At 43.3% G+C, this 20,812-nt stretch overlaps 1 long non-coding RNA gene across 1 annotated transcript in view; it reads right to left on the reverse strand.

The window, feature by feature from the left end:
- The window catches only part of LOC310681762, a 32,564-nt gene extending 11,966 nt beyond the window's left edge, over nt 1–20,598 (reverse strand). Inside the window, exons 1-2 of the long non-coding RNA XR_014513594.1 lie at nt 20,279–20,598; nt 17,889–18,010 (exon numbers count right to left, since the gene is read on the reverse strand). This is a non-coding gene — a long non-coding RNA (uncharacterized lncRNA). The remainder of the gene's footprint in view (nt 1–17,888; nt 18,011–20,278) is intronic.
- Nucleotides 20,599–20,812: the final 214 nt, after the last annotated feature.

Here is a 20,812-nt window from a genome sequence, read left to right on the forward strand (position 1 = left end):
TGAGAAGCCTGAAGCAACACAGTTTGTAAGCAGAAGGACATATACATCACTTTGGAATATGGATCCTAGCCTGGAATCCTAGCCTAGTTGGACTAACTAGAAGGCATTTTCCTGGGACGACTTCCATTGTGGTTGAATCACATATCCAATAGTTAACCAACGATCTGGATTCTTGTGAAATGCCTTGCATTATATTTCTCAGTGTGTGCAAGATACTTTTGCACTTTCGAAAGGACAGTGTGCTGTGATTGATTATGTGCATGTTATAGACAAGCAGGTTAGCATTGCCCTCCCCTCGAAAAACCCGCTCACTTTTGTGCATCAATGGCTTAAACTCGCCATGTTAGCATGTAGAGAGATAGAAGTAGACATGTCTCGTGATTCCCTAGGGATAGCTTAGCAAGCTCTTCATTGGCAGATGCCAAGAAGGCAATGTAACAGTAGCAAAGGCAGTTTGACTTGATGCTAGGGTTTTTTGTTTTTTGAAAAGTTTGTGTTTACTGATTAACCTGGCCTCCATGCCTCAACTGGAAGAGCTGTGTTAACAACACCGTCACAAGAAGCTTAGTTACAGTTCACAAATGCACACACACTAGGGATGAGGGGGTTAATTTAAATTTAGTTCACATTTAAAGGAACTGACCTCATTTACTCTTTCCTAAACAATATGCAAACTGAAGCACAGTCATCCTTCGAAATTCACTTTTCTCCGAATTTTGCAATGCACATCTCCAGCCAAGTAATGTGAACAAAATGCATATACTACAGTGAACTCTGCATACAGATATTTGTGTGTGTGCATAAGTGAAAATAACATGGAAAAATGAATTCTATTAGGGGAAATTGCTTCGCAAACATGTGTATACGAAGCAACATTGCATACAAGAAATTTGTACTAAAATACTGGTGAATTTTCGCAGACAATTATTATTATTTTATTTTATTTTTATTACAAAGAAGGAGAAGCAGAAGAAAAGAAACCTATCAGCTCACATTGTGTATGCAATTCACCACCAATACATCCATCCACATTTAAACATTTGAATCGACATAAGCCAACAAAACATCCAGATAAGTACCCAAACGAAACTGATTTTTATAAGAAGCGTGATCAAATTCAACGAGGACTTTTTGTGAAAGATCACAAAGCACTGAACTGGGCATAAATTAGAAATTGGGAGTACTTGAAGTTAACGTATTCATCCAATACACACACAGACAAACATTTTAAGAACGAAAGCAAAATGACAACCGGTGGATATGGCCTGATGTTGTAAACTGAGAATGAAGACAAGTTCCAGAATGTGTGTGGGGGGGGGGACCCAAAACAAAACACAACAGAAATCCCATAAGCACCACAGTTAGCTTACCGCCATATGCCCGGACCAAAGAAAAAAGAACGACAGAAACGCTAGCAGCAGTGGTGAGCCTAGGGAGACCTTGTGTCATTAGCCCCTAACCCAGCAGCAGAAGAAACTCATTTAGCCCCACGCTGGACCTTCATTAAGACAGACCTGAACCAGACTGTTGCTGTGCTTTTGGCACTGCTTTCGCACGCCTCACTGTTGGGGACGCAGCCATATCTCACCTCAGCAGGGATGCCTGGATCGGACGTTCTTTTCATTGACAGATGCCAAGATGCAGGCACAGTTAACAGTAGCAAAGGCAGTTTGACTTTACACTGCCTTTTTTATGTTGGCATATAGTAGCGCTAACTGCTAAGCCTTTATGAGAAGATGGGGGTTTTTGTGTGTGTGTGTTTTTAAATACTTTGGCTTCTGCAAACCACTGGGCAAAGAAAAACACAAGGCATCTGTAAAAGCTATCATTTAAAGCTACAACAAATAACGAACAACCCCAAAAGCTGCTGTTGACAATCATTAATTCAAACCTCAGGACTTTAATAAAAAATCAATGAAGCAAGAGATATCAATATATTCTAAGCGCAAACCCCAGAGTTCAGCCTCCCCCTACTCCCAACCCCATAAACCGGGGAAAGGACACTTAAAAAAAAAAAAGGTATGAAGAGAACAAGCCATCACAAAGAAGACACACAATTTTTCCCCAAGAAAAAAATTAATTAGAACATTTAAGTGAGTTATATAGAGAAATGCACATCTTTAAAAATTGGATTTTGGATTGATGTTTGCTTAAAATCTGTAATGGCTCCGTCAAGAAGACAGAATGAAAAATAAGAGCAAATAATCAAGATGGCAAGGTGTTGCTGTTGTTGTTTTTGAAGAAAAGAGAAAACAAAAACCTTTGCTTTTGCAAAGAGAGTATTCATGAGTACTGTTCAAATTTTTCCCACTGTATACTTCATTACAAAGCATCTGCTGTGAAAAGACTGTGGCTCCCCACCCCCACCCCACCGCTCTCTCTGATTCATACCTAGCAGCTGTCAATCCTGCCTTCCTAACCTCCAGGCTTAACTATTCTAATGTGCAGCGCTGATTTTGAAGACTGTTGAGAAGCCGCACTTATAGGTGAGCTACTGGGCATACAAAGCAGCATATTATGACTGCTCCAAAATCTGTCTGCACTGGCTTTCCCCCCAACCTTCCAGGTATACATAGTTCAAGCTACTGTTCCAGTTTGCAGCCAGAAAAAGATTTGGGCCCCGCCTGCCTTTAGGGATTGTTTGTTGCTTTTGTGTTGTTGGTATTGTGGCAATGGTAAGAATGCATTCAAGCACCCAGGGCCTTCAGTGATATGGGGAATCAGATTCTAAGGAAGGCAGGCCTCTACCTAAGCCAGGGGTCAGCAAACTTTTTCAGCAGGGGGCTGGTCCACTGTCCCTCAGACCTTGTGGGGGGCTGGACTATATTTTCAAAAAAGAATATGAATGAATTCCTATGACCCACAAATAACCCAGAGATGCATTTTAAATAAAAGAACACATTCTACTCATGTAAAAACATGCTGATTCCCAGACCGTCCGCGGGCCGGATTTAGAAGGCGAATGGGCCAGATTCGGCTCCCGGGCCTTAGTTTGCCTACCCATGCCCTAAACATATCAGGATCCAGCACTTCTCCCACTATAACTGTGGGTTGTATCTCATGCTGGTCCTACGCAGAACAGAACCATTGAAATTAATGGAGACGACTAGGCGTGCCTTGCTCCCGGATTTCCCTGGACATTACCAGGATCTCAAATTGAAATATGGCAGCCCTAGACATGACTCACTTGGGTCCATTAATTTCAGTGAGTTGACTCTGAGTATGACTAATGTTATATACAACCCTATATCCTCACCTGATAATGTAAGGAATGTGCGTTCCTTTCCCCCAACAACCCTTTTTCCTAATTAAAGTTCAGGCTGAGCCAAAATGGCCCCCTGCCATCAGTGAGTCAGGTGGCAGATAAAATGAGGGTAAAATGAAGGTGAAGGTGAAGTCTCTCTGTAATCATTTCCTTCCCAGATGCATCTGGGAATACCCTGCTGACTTAGCATTGGTCCCAGAGAATTTTTGGCAAATGAAAATGGTGACTGCCATTTTCTCCATATAGCCCTGTCTCCGGGGGAAATGGCAGCCATTGGGAGCGTTTCTCCTTGCCAGGATTATGAAGCTGACACCCGCAGCAAAAGGAAAGAGGAAGAGAGAGGAACAGTTTTACTTCCCTTTCCGTGCCATTAACTTCCACTCCTGGAACTTCAGCCTCAAAGTTCTCTGCTGATCATCATTGTTGTACATCACAGTAATTAAGGCCAGTATTCGCTCATATGTGCGTTAGCAATCCTACACTTGCCGGTGCGAAGTCCTATTGTGTTCAATAGGGATCCCTTCCAGGAAAGTGGGTATAGGATTGCAGCCGGGGACTCCTGTGGCGATCACACTGGGTCCCCGGACATTTCACCGTCTATTGATCCCTGTGCCACCACTTTATTTCTCTCTGTCACCACCCAGGCCCTACCTGGTACAATGCTGAATCCAGTCGTGGTTAAATTGGAACATAAACTTTTGTTTATTTGTTGCAGTTTAACAAGCGTGTGGTTTCATAAATGGTATCGGTCAATTACAATCATGGGGTGCCTTTCCAGACCTATAACTTCCTCTACCTGCTCTCACTCACTAAACCACCTCTCAGATATTTACTTGTCTTCCTAGCCCCTAACTATTCCTGACTCAGCTTATTTCACTACACTAACTCAACCTACCCACAAACTCTATCCCAATTCACTCCCACTCCAACCAAACTCCTCCCTTTGCCCCTCCCAGAGCTGGTTTTATAGTCCCTCCAGCCCCCCGGGTCCTGATTGGGTAACCTGTTTAACTATTTCACCTCCAGCACTCTCATATGTTAACGTCACAACACCATCGGGGGTGGTCCAAGCCGCCCCCAATTTTCAAGCCAGGCGCCCTCAATATTCTGCAGCCTGCAGTGTGCCCTGCCGGGCCTTCCTGCAGCTGTGTTGGGCCCCGCCAGGCTCTCTTTGGTCCCATGTGGAGAGCCTGGGATCCTTTTGGCTGGAGATACTGTAGATCTTCTGCATGTCAAGTAGGCAGTCTACCACTGAGATCTCCCTCTCCCCTTTATTTTCCTTCCTTCAACACTATTGCCTAGTACCATCAGGCATTTGACATGACGTCTCCACACTCAGAGTTTGCTCTCCCCTCTATATTTCAGGGCCTGCATTTTGCATGGGTTGACGGGATACCATGACACAGTGCTGGTTCCAAAGTATCTCCTGAAGGCGTTTGATGCTTTGCCGAAACTAAGCAAGTGAAGCAGGCCTGGTCAGTGCCTTCAGACTCCTGGGAATCAATGTACCTTGCCATGGGTTCCATGATGGAAAAAAGGGGCAGGGAGGGTTAAATATAAAACATTTTTAAAAACTCACAGCACACATATTGTAGTATGTTACCAGAAAAGATAGGAGGCAGAGGTGCAGGGTGACTGTTTTAGGAAGGATCCATATATACAGTGGTACCTCGGGTTAAGTACTTAATTCATTCTGGAGGTCTGTTCTTAACCTGAAACTGTTCTTAACCTGAGGTACCACTTTAGCTAATGGGGCCTCCAGCTGCCGCCATGCCGCTGCCACGCGATTTCTGTTCTCATCCTGAAGCAAAGTTCTTTACCTGAGGTACTATTTCTGGGTTAGCAGAGTCTGTAACCTGAAGCTTCTGTAACCTGAAGCGACTGTAACTCGAGATACCACTGTAGAACCATAGAATTTTAGAATTGGAAGGGACCCCAAGGGTCATCCAGTCCATCCTCTGCAATGCAGGGATCTCAGCTAAAGCATCCATGACAGATGGCCATTCAACCCCTGCTTAAAAACATCCTGAGGGAGAACATTCCACTGTCAAACAGCTCTTACTGTCGGAAAGTTCTTCATGAGGTTTGTTGGAATCTCCTTTCTCGTAACTTGAAACCATTGGTTCGAGTCCTACCCTGCAGAGCAGGAGAAACCAAGCTTGCTCCATCTTCCATGTGACAGCCCTTGAGATATTTGAAGATGTCTAACATATCTCATCTCAGTCTGCTCATTTCCATCTCCTGTCACATCTAGTTCCAGTCTCAAATGTCCCATTGGAAAAATAATGCTTTTTTATAAATAAATAAACAAACGCACATCAGCAGTGCAGAGTCTGATTCTTTTTATTCTCCTCCTCCTCCAAAAATAAGAGTTATACAATGATAACAAGTGAAACCAAGATATGGAGAAGTTCCTTGAGTTGCAAGGAGCAATGTCCCAACATTTTGTCGGTATAGAGACCAGAGCTCACAATCTGGCAGTATATTCTCGCTTGACGGAGGCTTAGAAACCATGCGAGAGTATTCTTACAAGATTTTTGTGTACAAGCTGAGCCAGTGTACCAGGTGAGCTGTGTTGAAGCGCCACCTACTGAAGCATTGCTACATTGCCCTCGTCCCCCGCAATGACAAGCTCTTCTGGAATTAGTTATATCACCAACTCAATCTGGTTAAACTGGAATGGACATTGCAAATGAATTGTTGTGTCGAGAAGCAGAGATTTCTGTCTACGGGCCCCTCACTCCCATTGCAGATGATGTTGCATTGGCTAGCGTTCTTGTGAATATATATATATAATCTCATATAGGGGGATCTGGAGGATGAAGCAGCAATGATAGAGTAATTTACAGAAGAGACATCACCACATTATGGGGTGGAAGGAGGGGTGGGTGGAAGGATAAACCAGCCCTTAATTCTAATTGCTTCCATTTGCCCTCTGTCTTGATTTAGAATAAAATAGCTTTAAGTGAATGTGTCCTGACCACAGGAAGGAACAACGTTAAACATTTTAATTATACAGGGAGTAAAAACAAAGCCAAAGCAAAACAATGAAAAACAAAATGTAAAGAAAGAAAAAGCTAATTGATGGAACATTAACATAAGCATTTAATGTAACCAATCTGGTTTGCAGAACAAGGAGAAGAGGAACGCAGCCCAAACTGAGAGCAATCAGAGCACATGGCCATCTAAGAGGGTAGGAAACCATTAACCAAGCCATTTAAAGAAAATACCATCTTTTTTGTGCATTCTGCTCACCCTAGAATATCCACCAGGCTTACAAAGGAATAAAGGGAGGAAGAGAGAGAGAGAAATTTATTATCAAGCTGATAAATACCACTTTTCATTTTCCCTCTTCAAACCAAGTCACATGAGAATTGAGTAATGTTGTATGCCATAAATGCAATTTTTTGAGCAATCTGTAATTGCCCTGGGCCTTCGCCTGACATAAAAGAGCCACATTTATGCAATGTGACCTCCATATGGGCATTCCCAATTTTGCACAGAAGTGCTCAGCCTGAGAAATCCTAAAGCCCTGTCTGTGTGGGTAGCACAAGTGACTTCTGCAAAGGCCTGGTCCAAATGGATATCGACACGCCAACACGAATATGCACCAACCACATTCTGAGAATGCCAATACAGTAAGGTCTGACTAGAGATTTCCATATTTAAAGCCACACGGAACACTCAGAGTTGCCATTGGATTCATCTTGCTCTGTTTGAAGTATCATTTTGTCTTATATCTCTTCATTACATGCCTCAACATGAACGTGGTTCCCAGGTTTATGAACTCAGTGAATCTTGGGTAAGACTAACTGGGAGCTCCAGTGCAAAGGGATTGGTGTATATTTTTCATCTGGAGAACCTATTGTTGTTCGCATGCCACACGTGTAAGATTAGCACACCAGAAAGCTGCGAAACATGAGCAAACAAAGATTCATTCAGGGAACTTGCTGCAGTTGGTAGTGTCGAGATGGACACAGTTCAGAACATCCTTTGCCAACCTGTTGCCCCCTGCCAGATGTTTTGGACCACAAAGCCCATCAACCCCAATCAGCTTGGGCGGATGTGCATGATAGTCCAAAACATCTGGAGGGCTCCAGTTTGGCAACCCCTGACCCAGAACAACCAATGCAAAAATCAAATGAACACATTCTAAGTCAGAATGAGTCTCATCCCAAATCAGAATACACCTTATTCTGAGGTGCTATGTACCACTTTAAACAGTTTTGGCTCCTCCCCCCAAATATTCTGGGAACTTCTTTTGGTTGAGTTGTTAAGGAGGACTGTATTCTCCTCCCAGAATTACATTTCCCAGAGTTCCCTATGAAGAGGGAACATTCAGGGGTTTCCATGCATGGCACTTTTACATTTTGATCCATTTTAAACAAAGGAAAAAGCTATATCTTTATTGGTTTCTGCCAGAATTTGACAGCTGCAATGGTTCTCCTGAAAGGCTAGACTCTACCATTTTAGGGGATGTACAATAGAACTCATGGGGTGGGGAAAAGGACTGGATGGGAAGAAATGTCGTCCTCCAAGCAATGACTCTGTTACCCCAAGGGTCATTGGTGGGTGGGATTATCCCCTCATGGGTTTCTGGGAATACTGCCTATACTCCTTGAGAAAAAGAGAAAGTGCCAGTTTAGATCAGGCTACAATTAATCCAGAATGCGGCAGCTAGACTGGTGACTGGGAGTGGCCACCAAGACCATATAACACTGGTCCCAAAAGACTTACATTGGCTCCGAGTACGTTTCTGAGCACAATTCAAAGTCTTGGTGCTGACCTTTAAAGCCCTAAACAGCCTCAGCCCAGTATACCTGAAGGAGTGTCTCCACCCCCATCGTTCTGCCCGGACACTGAGGTCCAGCGCTGAGGGCCTTCTGGTGGTTCCCTCCCTGTGAGAAGCAAAGCTACAGGGAACCAGGCAGAGGGCCTAATCGGTAGTAGCGCCCACCCTTGTAGAACACCCTCCCACCAGATGTCAAAGAGATAAACAACTACCTGACATTTAGAATACATCTGAAGGCAGCCCTGTTTAGGGAAGTTTTTAATGCGTGACATTTTAATGTATTTTTAATCTTTGTTGGAAGCCCCCCAGAGTGGCTGGGGAAACCCAGCCAGATGGGTGGGGTACAAATAATAAATTATTATTATTATAGATCAGTGCAGTGGTTCTTCTGCACAGGGCATTGAGCCAAGGGGATACAAAACCATCATCATCAAATCTATATTTATACAAGTGCTTACTCAAAGTTAGGGGGTGTCAAATCTTGTCCCCTGAAAGAGATCCCTCATTGACCTGCATAGGGAAAGAGATCATGGCAAAATAGCCAGGAAAGACTGGGATAGGGGAAATGTCACCTACAGTAAACACTCTAATACCCTGAGGATCATTGGTGAGAGTTAGCCTTCTGACCCTGCCATGGAAATTTGGAGATACAATGGAGGTCTCTGTCCATTGACTTGCGTAAGGAAATCATAGAGAGGATTGGGGGGGGGGGGAAGCCTTGTTGCTCAAGCAAAAGTCATTGAACAGGACTTCTACTGTTGGCGTTCCTTGTGTGCATCCTGCCCATTGTATTTTTTTGCACACGTAATCCAAATGCAAGATTGTAAGCATCGGTTATCATGCCAGATGTCAAGGTCCAAACCTGTTTAGATGGATGTGGCTGTAATGCAGTCAGTACACTTGTTTCCTAAAGCCAACAGCTCTGAAACTGGAATCTTCTGTGCTGTAGCTACAGTTTTGCCCCTCTGCTCAGAGGCTCTTTGGGCGGGGGTGGAGTGAGTGGACCTTCGCTGACCTACATTACCTCTTTGAGTAAGAACCGGTCCTCACCAGAAATGACTTCACCAGGTGGGGTGGATGCTACGCTAGCTTCTCAGCAGGTGGGTTGCTGCTGCTGGCCAGGAGAGAGGCCAGGGAAGGGTGAGGTGGCAGGGAGGTCAATGCAATGCAGATGTAAACAGAGAGAGGGGTGTCAGTGGCGGAGAAAGGGAGGTGCGGTTGGGGCGGTCCAGTGTGGTGTAGTGGTTAAGAGCGGTAGTCTCGTAATCTGGGGAACCGGGTTCGCGTCTTCGCTCCTCCACATGCAGCTGCTGGGTGACCTTGGCTAGTCACACTTCTTTGAAGTCTCTCAGCCCCACTCACCTCACAGAGTGTTTGTTATGAGGGAGGATGGGAAAGGAGAATGTTAGCCGCTTTGAGACTCCTTCAGGTAGTGATAAAGCGGGATATCAAATCCAAATTCCTCCTCCTCCTCCTCTTCATTATCCCGGGGTGTGTGTGACAAAATCCCCCCGGGCGTATTGCCACCACACTGATAGGGACACACATAGGGACGGGACGTGCAGCGCCCATAGGGACTGGGCACACTGCGGGGCCTCAGCTACCTTATAGCTGGGGGGGAGGTAGCGGGCGGACAGTGAGTGGGATGGGGCATATGGTGTCCATAGGGATGGGCCATCCCTATGGATGGGCAGCCCCGCCCCTGTGTGCGCCACCCCAGGTGCCCGAGAGGCTTCCTCCCATACTGAAGGGGAGTATGCATTCAGATGTGGGGATTATTGTGCTAGTTCTCGTGTTTACGATGCTAGCACTTCTGTCCTGGTTTCTATTGTGGCTTCTTGAACCACAGACCGCCATTTCACAGTCACCTCAGTAGGTGTGGTGTGACACAACAGCGGCTGTCATCAGGCACACCACCGCCCTTTATGCACAAATGTGTTTCTGATCCCCCACCTCCTAATTCACCCATGAAAATGGCAGGGAAGAACTGAATGCGGGAATACTGCCCCAAATTTTATAATATATGGCAGGATCCATGAAAACAACAGGAACCTTCCTGTGCAAAAAGTCCCATTATTTTCTGAGTTAACAGAGTGGCAAGCAGCTTTTGTTTTTCTTTTTTTTTCTGGAAGCAATTAACACAGAAAGGAGCACTGAACTTCTACGAGATTCTGCTAAATTTCCAGAAGTGGCTTTTATCAGAAATTATCAGGTATGGAAACGTCAAGAAATGGAATCAAGTGCTATCTGAATGGGGGGGGGGGAGCATGAATGTTGCTTTAATATGAACCTTTCTTTTTCTATTGGATGATAGGTTTGGGGAATGGATTAAAAATGTGGCATGGGACCCAAAATCACTAATGGGCTCTCTCAAATAAAAAGTAAATATTTCAGTGCCTTTAAACCATTGCTTTTATTAACATTTCCTTCTTTCCAATTTCCTAATAAAAATAGTTTAATTTGTATACTCTTCAGGATGTAATGAGGACCTGCCACAAACGGTTCTAATTTAATGTTTTTCTGGAGTTCATTTATGGAAATCTGGAAGGATTTTGAGTGGCTTGTCAGAGCAAATAAAGGTACATCTTAAATGAAATTTGGCAGTTAACATCACCCCAGCTTGCCTGAATGGCATGATTTACAGTAACTGGATAAAGGCTCCAAAAGATCCTCTCTCCCTCTCTCTCTCTCTCTCTCTCTCTCGTGTGTGTGTGTGTGTGTGTGTTTGCTGTCATTTAGCTTTCCTGTAGACCCATTAAATGAAACTCATTTATCAAAACCGAACCTTGAAACCGTATCTTAGAAATGGAGCTCAATAAAGTCAACAGTGATCAGAGAGGTTAAAAATACTGTCCTTGGGATACCTCAAAATCAAGGGGACCTACAGGTTTTTAGTCCCTTATGAGCATTACTAAATCATTCATTTATAAGTCATTCATCTTACCCTTTTTTGGAGGGGGCGGGAATGATAAAGTACCAGTGCACAATTAGTTTCCCAGAGAAATTTCCTAATTATGAGTAAAACGTTAATTCATCAAAAAAAGCATGCACCACAGGTCATGAAATCAGCTCTACAAGCAAGACCTCTAATGTATCCAGCAGGACCACCAGGTTTCTCATTTAGGTGAATGGAGGAAGGGAACAAATTGGCATGGACAGTCAGGTCATATCCTTCCATTTATATTCAGGCAAAGTTGTGCATATGGGTGAAGTGTATGAGCCATTTATTTTTCATGCAAGTTTCTTAATGCAGAATAAGAAAACCTTGATTATGCTGGTATGGGGAACCAGTCCATGCTGAACCCACTGAAAGCACAGGCTCAGGGAAGCTATAACACCCACTCCCTCATTATTATTATTACTACTATTATTTATAATAGTTATTATTACTAATATTATTAATAATAGTAGATACCATTGCTATCAGGAAGAAGGAAGGAAGGAAGGAAGGAGGAAGGAATCATAATTTTGGAGGGAAACATTCAGATAGGGTGAAGCCAGGTCCTTTGGGCTGGGGGCAGCTCTTTTTTGCTATCCATGGCCACCATTTTCTGTTCTGCACTTTTATCAATATGTGATTGCTGGCACCTCACTTAAAAAAAAATATTTTTAAAAAATTATTTCTAAGCAGGCAAGATGAATTATCAGAGTTCAAGAGCACATTCCAGACTTTCATAAAAACACCCCTCACAGATCCTGCCTCAAGTGCTTTTGCCTGACTGAAGTGTATCCTTTAACACAGACCATTCGTCCTACATACACATAAAAAAACTATGTGAAAATGCTTTTTTAAAAAACGTTTTGAAAAATACATTGAATTTGTCATAGCTCACTGTCGCCATCTAGTATCACATTTGTATATTGCCCTTTACAACACACTTAGAACTTTTTATTTGCAGCTGTATAGCTGAGACCCTAGTTGCCTAGATGGACATATGAATGTGTGTAGAAACAAGCCTAATCTACAGTGGTAGAATAGCCCCACCCACCACTGGCATGTGGCTCTTGGAAATATGGCCCTCAAGCTGAGTAAGGTTCTTCAGCCCTGCAATACATGAAAAACACAGCAGAGACCAGCATGTTAGCCAATGATGCAGGAATATTTTATTGAAGTGGTATTTCACTGGCTCATACCTTTTGCCTTTAAGTGCATCTCATTTATCTTGGCTCAGAAGTTTTATTTGACATCTAAATCAGAACTAGAAAGCTGTCAGGTTATCTCATAATCCTTTTATTCCTTGCTGTTATGACTTAAGGTAGTTGCTTTAACAAATATTCTCTTTACTAGTGGGACCGACAACATTTTGTGCCCACTGAGCACACTCAGCCCTCCAAGGGATGCGTGTTGTTTTTTGTTTGTTTGTTGTTGTTGTTGAGCAATCCATCTTAGGGCTTTTTCTAAAGTCCCCCCCCCCCTTGTAAACCCTGCCTCCTCGAGCTCCCCATGTTCCTCTTCTGTGTGGGTAGTGTCATTGTGGCTACATAAGGAACAGCATTCAGAAAATTGTAATCATTATTATTATGCAGGAGGATCTTCAGAAGAACAGGTTTCATTTAAAACCAATGCCAGAAAAGAAAGTTAGTGCAATCCATATAGAAGTCTGTCCAGAACTGGGTTCAGTGGGCTTTACTACCATGTAAGTAGGTGTAGGATTGCAGCCTTCGTTCAGAGACAGTGAAATGTATTCAGGGCTACTTCTTCTCAGAAGAGACTCACTGACATAAATGAACCTAAGTTAGCCATAGCCATTAACATCAGTGGGTCTACTTTGAGTAGGGCTAGCACTGGGTACAGCCCAATGTGTGACAGCCACACAATTTGTGACTGGTTATTTCCATAACAACGTGTCAGTTTCACTCTTCATCTCACCACCTGATAGCAACCTGTCAATTTCACCCTTCCTCGCCTCAACAAGTGGAGCCCTTACAGACAGATATGAAGATTCTTCAAACCCCAGCAGCTCCTGAAATCAGTCCATTCCCCATCCCTCCGCTTTATGGCTGCGAAGTAGAAAACTGCTTTGTGATGAATGGTTCATGTACCTGAAGACCAAGCAAAAACGAATGAACAAAACCACAGTGGTACCTCGGGTTGAGAACTTAATTCGTTCTGGAGGTCCATTCTTAACCTGAAACTGTTCTTAACCTGAGGTACCACTTTAGCTAATGGGGCCTCCCACTGCCGCTGCCATGATTTCTGTTCTCATCCTGAAGCAAAATTCTTAACTTGAGGTACTATTTCTGGGTTAGTGGAGTCTGTAACCTGAAGTGTCTGTAACCTGAAGCGTCTGTAACCCAAGGTACCACTGTACAGATCCTGAATACATCTATATGTGAGTAGGTCGGCTTCACATTTTCTGAGAACTAGCAACTATTGTGAATGTATCTGCAGCACTGCCTTAATGCAAACACTGCTCTGGAGATTCCCCCTCCCTTACCATATATTTCCTATTTCCTTATTAAGAATAAGTAGGAAATATGGTAGCTCCTCCAACCCAAAGTTTTGTTTTCTTCAATGAGCATATAGATGGCAGAGAGCAGAGATGGGGAACCTGTGGCACTCCAGGTATTCTCATAATACACCTCCCATCATCCCTGATCTTTGGCCATGCTGGCTGGGGCTGATGGAAGCCCAACAACTTCTAGAAGTCCATAGCTTCCCCATTCCTGACACAAATGTTAGGCATTATTATGACATCATGAGTTAAGGGCTGATTGGTATATTTGAATTGTGTACATTGAACAAAACTGATATGTTCTTTTTTTTGGTGAGTCAGCATAAGATAGTTATGTGTCTCAGTTCAAATCTATGCTGAACCATGAAACTCGCTACTCAGCTCAATGACTTTGGATGACTCCCTCAGGCTGCAAGTCTATATAAATTTATCTTGGACTAAACCTTGCTGGACTTACTGTATGTCTAAGTAGAAAGGGTAAGATTGTACAGAAAGGTACAATCCTATACAAATTAACCTGAGAATAAGCCCCACCGAACTCAGTGAGACATGAATTGGAGTAAACAGATACATGTAAGGTTCCAATCCTGCGCCTGCATACTTGGACGTCTCAAGAGCTTCTAGGCACAGATTTCACTGTCATTCTCAGCCACCTGAAACTATTGTTTTGGGGACATCTATATGCACACTGCTCTACAGTCTTTGGAAAATAAAAATGTAACAATTAATAACAATGAGCCTGGCAGATTCAAATTACCGTTTGTGGACATGTCAACCATTTGCCACCATCTTTTATTTTCAGGTTGTTAGCCATCAATTTTGGGGAAAAGTAACTTGACTCACCTTGGGGGAATGAAAATCTTGACATATGAACTTAGAAATCACGAGAGTGGGATTAATTTTATTTGCTTGCTTCAAAACATCTCCGCCGAGCACGGAAACAATTCAGCCCGAAAACCATAGGGGTGAGATGATAAAATGTTCTGAGAGATAAATGTGCTTCAAATAGACAATAATGGCTAACACACTGAACATGTTGCAGCACACATATCTTCGGACGAAAACACTTTTTCACTTTAACACTTAACCCAAGTGCATTCTTTTGTTTTAAAAAATGAAAGGCAAATCTGATTGGCTGTTCTTCAGACACTGAGATGATTTCTAACGCAGATAGATCGGCACCCTGCCTGGAACACTGGAACTATGAGGCCACCCTGTAGATTCCAGGCAGTGGGTCTCCCAAGCAGCCTGCGAAGAGTTGGTGTTCCCGTGTCGACTTAAAGATCTTATTTCCATCACACACTCTCCCCATTTCCATGCGCTTTTCTTACTTCCACTTTCTTGTAATGATATTCACCTCCTGCGCACACACTGGAAACAATCCTTAGATCACCATATCATTTTAGTCTACAGATTAGCTTTTCCCCTCTCTGAGCACCGGGTGTCAGGAGGTGTTAATAATGGCGCAAAAGCAATAGCAGTATTTCCATAGGCTGACCTTCTCTTCTGGAGCCCCATTTTCTGTAAGTTCTATTTCAGTTTAATGGCTAGGAGAACAGTCGGCGATGAAGCCATTCCGACGCATAAATTATTCACAAAAAGAGAGGAGGTGAAGCGTGGGGGGGGATTTCAGTCCCCATGGTTTCTAAAGTCATTGTCTCATTCAAGAGTCAAAGCGGGGCATTCAGCTAAGTTTGACTCAGAGTAAACCAAGCCCATTGAAATTAAGTAACCTAACTTAGGGCTCATGAACACTTCCTCTTGGCCCGCTGCTTTCCCCTAGGGAAAACTGCTCTTTAGCACTCAATCAGAACAAACAGCAGTTCAGGGTTTTTTCTGGATTGATGTTTCACTTTGATTTAGTGCTAAAGAGTGGGTTTTCCCTGGGAAAGGAGCAGGACAAGGGGAAAAACACTTGGACCCGTGTTTTCTAGGCAAGAGACAAGTGTAGGAGAGCCCTTAGTCATATTTGTTAATTTCAGTGGGTCTGTTCTGAGTAAACCTCAGCTGAATACCATTCAATATGGTACTGCAACTACTACTACTACTACTACTACTAATAATAATAATAATAATAAAGCACTTCATATGGACCAGTTTGATTTCTTTGTAATTTGCTTTTGTTTGTGTGGCTATTGGGCTAAAAATATTACTGCAGACATTAAAACAAAATAAGAAAGTTTTGTCAGTCTTCAGCTACTGGAATTTTCTGTATTCACCTAAGCAGCCTTATCAATTGAAGCACGTGCAATGACTTCTGCTTGCACAATGAGGCTTCCTGTCTCCTTCCTCTGGCTTGGGGAAGGGTTGGGAGAACTACCAGAAGAATGTACAGCTGGAGGTAAGGGAGAATTATTCCCTTGTCTACATGTTTCCTTCTTTTTCCTATAGGGGGATGAAATTCTTCCTGCCCTGTGCCATTCCACGGAATTGCATGTTGGCCATAGGGGTTACATTATAGAAGGTGATTCTCAATTTCAAGTGGTGTCCAATGACCATCCTCTGTCCAAGTCCTATCTGAAGATAAAGAAGGGAGAGCAGCAGGGATCTTGAAGCTGCCCATTGACAGCTCCTGGGCTCCAGACTGAGCAAGCACACAGATCCTGGCATCACTGTCTACCCTGCTATGGCGAGGTGTATGGTATTTCTATTTAAATTATAGTAATTATTTCTAAATTTGCATGTATAAAATCAAGATTAGGAAATGCAAATTTTATTTCAATCTGTGCCCCACACTTTTCCTATTTTGGATGATGCATAGCTCTGTGAGGAGTAAACTACAGTTTCCATGATTATTTTAGAGAAGTGATGCCCTTTAAATGTATGGTTTACTCATACCAAAGACTCAGAAATCAGTAGCACACTGTATAAAGAAAAGGCGGACTGTAACAATTGAGTCTTCAAGGCATGGTTATAGGCCTGTGCTGAACTCAACCTTTCATGGTTCCATAAGAAAGGAATTCTGCAACCACAGTGCCACCACCGAGTAGGCCCCATCCCATGTGTTTGCCAACCTAACTGACCGTAGTTTGACAGCAATGCCTCGGCCCAGTATACCTGAAGGAGCATCTCCACCCACATCGTTCTGCCAAGGTCCAGCGCCGAGAGCCTTCTGGCGGGTCCCTCACTGCAAGAAGCAAAGCTACAGGGAACCTCTTAGTAGTGGCGCCCGCCCTGTAGAACACTCTCTCATCAGATGTCAAAGAGATAAACAACTACCTGATATTTAGAAGACATCTGAAGGCAGCCCTGTTCAGGGAAGTTTTTAATGTGTGACATTTTAATGTATTTTTAATCTTTGTTGGAAGCCGCCCAAAGTGGACAGGGTACAAATAAATTGCTGTTGTTGCTGCTGCTGCTGTTGTTGTTATTGTTGTTGTTGAACCCTACTTGTCTAAAGTGAAATAAATTGCTCTTTACACTCTGTGTTCTCACAGAGAAATAGGTTTCTGTTTGGGGGGGGGGGGTTGAACCTCAACCTGAAAACTGCTTTCCTGAAACCATCCTAGGAAGATTTTTTTCCTCCATTTATCCATTTAACGTAGGATTCAACTAACTGCCTCCATCATCTTTGTCCTGGAGACTTCCTTTGGCTCCATGAATTTGCCTGAAGCCTTGAGAGGACGCCAACCTTCTGATCTCCATTGTCTTCCTGGTGTGCTATTTTCCTTGCATTATGGGACACTTCCTCCAAACATTGCATTTTAAACAATGAATGCCAGCCAAAATAGGCAAAATCTCTGAAAATCTCACTGTTCACGCTCAGATTAACTAACATTACCCTTTACACCACAAAGTCATCTGTTCTTTATTTTATGGGGAATTGCATGTGCTGCGATATCAGGAAGACGTGTTTTAATTATTAATATCATTGCACTGGTAAACTGCAGGGCAAAGAGCCCTCCAACTATGTGGCTGTATATTGGAGGTGCCCTATGGCACCTTGGCAGAAAGTACATCTCAGATTCTCCAGCATTTCTGCTAAAGAAACCAAGGCAACAAGGCTGGAAGAGATCTCTGCCTGAGACCACGGACCAAGAGTATGGGCAACATCTTCATATTTAATATATAGGATGCCTATTCTCCCCCTCCCCCCACCTTGTGTACTTCACAAAGCATAAATAAAAGAGATCAAGAGTGATGGGTGTATTCACTATGGACAACAATGCACCTCACATTCTACTTTCAACTAACATCTGTCTTTAGCCAAAGGCGTTTGATATAAACAGAAATGATAATGAATGATATTCAAGCTGACAACTCAATCTTTGATATTGGCACCACTATTTTAGATTTCTTTGAAGGCCCACAAGACTCAGAATTGGTTATGCTGCCTGCTCCAACTGCAAGATCTAAACAACCTGTCAAAACCTACCTCCTTCTCCTTCTCCTCCTTCTCAGGATGAAAAGGTCTTTGGTTCCCCTGGTCACACACACAAGTAATCTATTATTTGTTCATCTTCTGCCCAAGCCTGCTCTAGAACAGAGTATGAAGAACTGTTCACAGCACACACACAAAAGGTTTTGTACTGAATGAATAAAAACTTTTAAAGTCATGTATGAAATTTAATCTACCTAGCACATGTTTCACATCTAAAAAAAATACCTTTCAAATAACAAATGGTGGGAAAGTTTGGTCTCAGTTTTTTGCAGAATGGGTCTTAGCCTTGTGCCTTACCTGATTGCTGCTTTAACATGCTGTACCCATGTCTACCACTTAGGTTGGAGACTGATAAATTTTCCAGCCTATGGAATTCTCTTGCGGGGAACCTTCTGGGAGATATTTGTTAGTGGTGAGTAGGTCCAGAGGCAAACGTGGGCAGGACAAAGGATGTGACACTTATCATTGTATAGTAGGCTATATTCCAGTCACAGAAAGGCCAAAGGTGACTGGGATGTAGTCATACACCAAAGGTGGCCTGTCCCATTTCACCACCTGAGATGAAACAGAAATGTACCACCCCCTACCCCCACCACATTTGCCACTGCTGGAATGCAGCCCCTCTTAGTGAACTCAGCAAGAAGGAAGCATTCTGCAAGCCCTTGCTGCTTGTTTTCTCTGCCCTAGGGGCAGGGAAATCAAGTGGCAACATTGTCTGTGGGAAATCCCCCCTCTCGCTGAAACTCAGCAAGAGTGGAGGGTGTTCCAGTGGTGGTAGAGATGGTGGGATGGGCAGGGCACCATCTCCTGCACTTCTGGCACCTGAGGCAGCTGCTTCTCCCTGCCTAATGGGTGGGCCAGCTTTCACACACACACACACACACACACACACAATCTCTTCATCCTTCATCTAAGCTAGCAAGATGCATAATTCACAGACACATTCCAGCCACTCAGAAAGACTTATGGAGGGCGAAGAGCAGGACCAAAGATTGTGGTTTGATCCAGGAAGAGTCTTGAGGGCCAGATAATTAGACCTGAAGGACTACATTCAATCTTTTGACCTAAGGTTCCTAATGCTACCATGGTGAATAGGAAATCAACTATTTATATATTGAGCCAATCCCAAAGCAATGTTGGCTGAGTGGGAGTACAGAAAACTTCCCAGTCTACCATCTAATGCCTAGTACCTTCTTTCCCAGTAGTGTTTCTGTTTCGGCTAAATTTTAAACCATAAAAGACCACGAGCCGTTTTATTGGTTTGTTTCTTTATAAGGCATTTCTAAGCCACCTAGTATTTGGGAAGTCTCTTGAGTGGTAGGCAAAACCACAACATTAAAACCATGCAGTGTCATTAAAGACAGAGATACAACATAAAAGCCAGTGAAGCAGTTATTATAAAGACAAGATCCAATCTTATGGGTCAGGGAAAGCATGGGTAGAAAGATATGCGTCTACTAGACTTCAGAATTAACTTATGGTTCACATGGAGCAAGACCATGGGTTGGGTTCTACATAGGCCTACCACTAACAGAAAGTTCTGCCCATTCGTGCAGGGAACTGCAATACATTGCAATTGGCTCCCTACATTGGCTCCCAGTATGTTTCCGAGCACAATTCAAAGTGTTAGTGTTGACCTTTAAAGCCCTAAACGGCCTCGGCCCAGTATACCTGAAGAAGTGTCTCCACCCCCATCGTTCTGCCCAGATGCTGAGGTCCAGCGCCGAGGGCCTTCTGGCAGTTCCCTCATTGCGAGAAGCAAAGCTACAGGGAACCAGGCAGAGGGCCTTCTCGGTAGTGGCACCCACCCTGTGGAACGCCCTCCCATCAGATGTCAAAGAGATAAACAACTACCTGACATTCAGAAGACATCTTAAGGCAGCCCTGTTCAGGGAAGTTTTTAATGTGTGACATCTTTTTTGGTCTTTGTGGAAGCCGCCCAGAGTGGCTGGGGAAGCCTATTATTATTATTATTATTATTATTATTATTATTATTATTAATATTATACAGTGGAAGCTTCTGCTTGAAGGTATGAAGGAGGCCATTTTTGTCCATTCCTCCTTCGGTCCATTTGCACCACCACTGCTCCAGAAGGTGCCACAACCACCCAGAACAAATTTCCAGAGGGCTGCATCAGGAAGAAGGGATTGTTCAAAATCAACTCAGCTCCCCCTGCTTGCCTCCACTTCCTCCAGTGGGAGACCACAGGAACTCGATCCAAGCCACGATGAGCAGATCTTAAAGAACAGAGCTGGCTTCAAGGCACAGATTGGGCAGAGAAGGCGGAGGGGCATACCTAAGCTATGCAGGGACTCAGCCATTCGAGAAAGCATTCATTTGCTGTATCCTAGTCTACATTTATTCAAAATCCACACTCACTCACCCAGACAGATTTCCAGAACACTGCTGCTTGCGGAGGTATATTTCCAAACTGTGCAAGCTCTAAGTCAAATCGGACAGGCCATATTTTGAATGAAGTGATGGGTTCCCTTTCGGCTTTTTGCCTGCATTTCTGTGCATAACCAAATGCAAGTTATAATTTGTGAAGAGTCCCAGAATAGTAAATGCAGTTCATGTCTGGGCACTTACTGGCTCCTGCACTTTGAAATGTAATTGAACAGGAACAAGTACAAGTGCAATTGAATATGTAGGCTAGAGGCACTAAGCTGCAGCCTCAAAGAGGTCATGCCGAAATGAATTTTTAAAAAGGGACTATAAAATTGCATCTAAGATAGATGGGATGCAAAAGCAATATTTAAATGAAATTGTTATGGATATAAGTCACTTGCCAAGTATTCTAGCCCATTCCCAACATAAAATATGTTTTTGCTTCATATATAAAACATTGTTATTATTCACATCTTATGTCATGTTAACGTATTATAACTTAAATGTTTAATGTATATATTAAAATCCG

This window comes from Podarcis tiliguerta (genome assembly GCF_965153285.1).
Source record: "Podarcis tiliguerta genome assembly, chromosome: 7".
NCBI lineage: Eukaryota > Metazoa > Chordata > Lepidosauria > Squamata > Lacertidae > Podarcis > Podarcis tiliguerta.